The sequence below is a fragment of the Chiloscyllium plagiosum genome, chromosome 22 (genome assembly GCF_004010195.1).
Source record: "Chiloscyllium plagiosum isolate BGI_BamShark_2017 chromosome 22, ASM401019v2, whole genome shotgun sequence".
Classification (NCBI taxonomy): Eukaryota; Metazoa; Chordata; class Chondrichthyes; order Orectolobiformes; family Hemiscylliidae; genus Chiloscyllium; species Chiloscyllium plagiosum.
In genome coordinates, this window is record NC_057731.1 from 36004047 (window position 1) to 36008156 (window position 4110).

A 4110-nucleotide genomic window follows, 5' to 3' on the forward strand; every position below is an offset into this window, starting at 1 on the left:
GGATGCCAAAAATGAAGACCTCCACACCAGGACAAGACCGCTGTACTGTGATTGGCTCACAAACAAGTATACAATCTTTTGTGTTGAGTTTCCATCTGTGTGGGTATATTGTGTCTTGCTGAAAACCCACGCAATCGTTAAGAAGATGAAATGGAATCAAGAGTAGGTATTTTTAATCAGCCTGTACTTTCAAATAAACCTGTTGGACGATAACCTGGTGTTGTGGAGTTTTACCAGAAACATTAAGGTATACCTGTGGAACAAGCGAGATTTGAAGCCTGGCAGCAAACACAGAGACAGGGAAGCTTTAATGCATCACTATGCGTTCGTTGGCCAGGATTAAAATGATGCAGACATTTTTAATGAACGGAAGCAACTGTAACTTTCCGGCAGTGGCCTGGATGTGGGCGTGGCCAGGTTTGGCGCACGCGTGGTGAGAGGCACGTGCTGCTGTGGGCGAGTGGGTGGCGGGCTTAACGGTCAATGTTCCGCGTGGCGGATGCTTTCTGACTGTTAAACCTTCCCTGGATGTGATCCAGCTCCCCTCGGTCGATGGTACAGGAGGGGAGATTGAAACTGGGGACCAAAAGCAACAAAATCCTAACCTGTTTTCGTTGAACTGTCGGAATTTGGTTGCGGGCCCCAATTCAGTGGTTCGGTATTCAAGCCAAATCGACATTAGCAGGAAAGGACGAGCAAAGAAAGGTGCAAATTGTTAGCTTGAGGTTAGCTTGTTTTTGTTTGTTTAGATTTTTCGGGAGCCTCTTTGTCGTGAGGAGATTATTCTCTGGGTTAGGAAACATCCTGGGTTTAAGAGTTCAGATTTTGTTCCCTGTCGAATATTTTTTGTATGCAGATTAAAAATTCATCTGAACACCAAAGCCACAGAAATTACAATTTTTGAAAGTTATGGCCATACAGTATGTGTAAAGTAACAGGCAGAGAATTTTGCTATAATTGGAGCACACTGCTCAAAGATCCAACTCCGTTTGAAGTTTTGTTGATGATTTGGATTTGCAATGTGAAAAGGGGAATAACTTTATCCTGCGTTAGTTCTTTTACTCTAGCCTCATGATATTTCCTCATTTGTCCCAATCATGTCTTAACCCCTTTATGAGAATCTCCTAGTTGCAGCATATAAAATTATTTTCAGTTTTAGCATCAACTGAAGATACTTACTACATGGATCTTGATGATGTTAAGTAGCCATAACATATGACCAGAAGCTTTGGCCTGAAGCACTGGAAACAGTGTGAAGACTGCTTCAATTTCCCTGATAGATCTGCAGCTTGTGTTTGATCATTGTGCAGTTCATACTAATGGTGGCACATTAGGTGGTGATTATTTGGGCTTTGGTTGTATTTTCTTGTGTTCAGTGCTGTCGATAACTATATACAAAGTCTTCAGACTTTATTTAGGGATAATGGACCATAACTCGTTATAGCTGGGCCTTACATGGTATTTTTCATGAATTAAATTCATCCTTGTGTGTTCAGTTAAAAGATCACATGGCAAGCTGCTCTGAATTTTGTTACCAGTGAGGGAACAGTGCAAGCAAGTCTTCCTGCTTGACTAGTCAAATTAAAGGATTGGTAAATGGCACTAGGACTGGTACAGCAGTGTAAATGAGAGTATCCCTCATTTCCTGGCTAGTATTTCCCTTCAAGTTGTGAAAATATAGGACATGTGGTAATTTTTTACATTGTTAGGAGTTTACTGTATGTATTAACTATCATGACTCCTCTATTACAGCAGTTACTTAAAGCAATTACTTGGCTGTAAGCTATTTTGAAATGTCTGGTCATAGTGGACGATGTTGTATAAATGCAAATTTTTATTTTCCTATTGTTTCTTCACATAAGATGAATTAACTGTCAAGTCAGGTTTGGGAAGGTGAAGAGAGTTAAGAGACAAAAAAACAACATACTTTCAGCATGTTTTTAAAATTTATACAAATTGCAAAGGATTTTCACACTTAAAATAAGTTTTCAATGTCAGTAATGTTGTTTGGCAGTGATTAATTTACCAGGTCATTTAAATGGTAATTTAGCTAAAATTTACCTGGATTAATGTTCTGTGATAAGTTTAGTCTGTATCTATCATGTGGATGCAGGGATTTTTTTCCAATCAGTGTATTTAGTAATTAGGCATATATCGAATTGCTGCTTCAATGTTGTGATGTAGTGTAACTCAGAAGTTTAATGGTGCACCTTACCCTTGCTTGCTATGCCATAGCAAATGCCTTGACAAAATATTTTGTCTCCTAATCATTGGATGGCGGAAGGATAAACGCTAACTGACTACACCATGTACCCTTAGTAGAAGTGATATTCATTAACAATTACATGTTCATGAATATGGCAGTTTCACTTGTTCAAATAATTTCTTTTTTGGATGCAAAAATTCTGGGCATGAAAGTTGAGGGAATGGTGGTGAAGGAGAGTCTGGGAATCGAAACTACAGGGATGTGGGGGTGTAGAGGCTAGGGAATAAGGCTGCAGTAGAAGGGATGGAAAGACTTAAGGGTGAGGAGGAAACTGAAAGGTAGGGGTAAGGGACTCAGGGCTGCAGACATTAGTTATAAGATAATTAATATAACTGTTTCAGGTTAATAGGAAGGAAAGAGCTGTAATACTTCCAGCTAGTTGAATATTAAAAGCTGTGTGGTCTGCATGCTCAAAAATTGGGAAGATGAATGGATGACAAAAAGTTGTATTTATGAAGTGTTGAACAGGGAATTATATTTTGAAATGCTAACAGAAATATTAAAATGAAAAATACTTGAAATACTCAATATATTTGTTTCTCTCTGCAGATGCTGGCAATGATTAGATATCAAGTCAATGACTTTTTAATCTGAATTATAAGTTCATTAATACAGGGCATCTCTATGATCTAAAAATGAAGGCAAGAACCTGATGAACAGACTTAAGAAACTTGAAGCAAAATTCTAGTTGTTCAATATAGGTTGAACAAAGGGAGACTGCTGATAACAACTGTTTCCAGTATAGCAGGGTAATAATCCCATGCAACTCTGAATAATTTTCACAATGCCAAGCCTGGAAAAAAATCATGTAGTTGAAGTTGGGACAGGTTTTTAAGAACTCACTTCAGATGATTACATTTCTCAATTTAAAAAAAAGGTTTAATTATGAGAATTGAAATGAGTTAAATATTGAGTGGGTGTAAAGATTACACAGTAAAATGCATGTCTCCTCCTTACCTGGTAGCCATGAGTATTGCCCTGAAGGTTTTAACCATGCTGTTCATGTGCAGATTGGAGATGGCATTGCAAGAGTACTGCTTATTAAGTATGTATTGCAACCTTGGGAACAATTATAAACGTTTACATCAAAAAGTAGCTGAAATATTTTGGTATTTATGTGTAATGCATTTTGTGCTAAAAGTACTGTGGTTAAAGTAATGTCAATGTAACTAGGGCACAAATCTTGCATCTTGTAATTAGGGAAGTGAAGCATGTTAAAAGATCATAACCGAAAAAAAGACAGATAATATAATAAGAAATGGAGGGTTCTTTAAGAAAATAATGAAATAATAATTAGAGGGTGAACTAAATGAAGGAAAAATCCAGCTATTGAGAAAAGATATTATAGGTATCTTAAATAGTTAACCCACACGGAAGCAAACGTTTAGTTACTGCAAAATAATGATGTGCCGAGGTGATGAGTCTTTCACAACAATTGCTGAATCTTCCTTGGGCACAGAAACGATTACATATTAGTCAATGTCCCTGTTTAAAGAAAGGCAGGCAGGTCAAACTTTATAACAACAGACCACGAACCTAATGTCAGTCACCAGTCAATAATTCAAAATAAACCAGCAAGCATTTCAAAGTATATGGGTTGTAAAGGTAAGCTGTTTGGGTCATGTTGTGATTTTGTCAACTGACTAGGTCATGAGCCCATATTATCTGTGATTTTTGTGGGTTTTCAGAATCTTAGAGTCATAGAGATGTACAGCATGGAAACAGACCCTTCGATCCAACCCGTCCATGCTGACCAGATATCCCAACCTAATCTAGTCCCACCTGCCAGCACCCGGCCCATATCCCTCCAAACCCTTCCTATTCATATGCCCATCCAAATGCCT

General features: G+C 38.0%; 1 protein-coding gene across 1 annotated transcript in view; it reads left to right on the forward strand.

The window, feature by feature from the left end:
• Nucleotides 1-360: 360 nt before the first annotated feature.
• The window catches only part of tdrd1 (tudor domain containing 1), a 90619-nt gene continuing 86869 nt past the window's right edge, over nt 361-4110 (forward strand). The window contains exon 1 of the mRNA XM_043713164.1: nt 361-725. The gene's annotated coding sequence lies outside the window, so the exon portion shown is untranslated. The remainder of the gene's footprint in view (nt 726-4110) is intronic.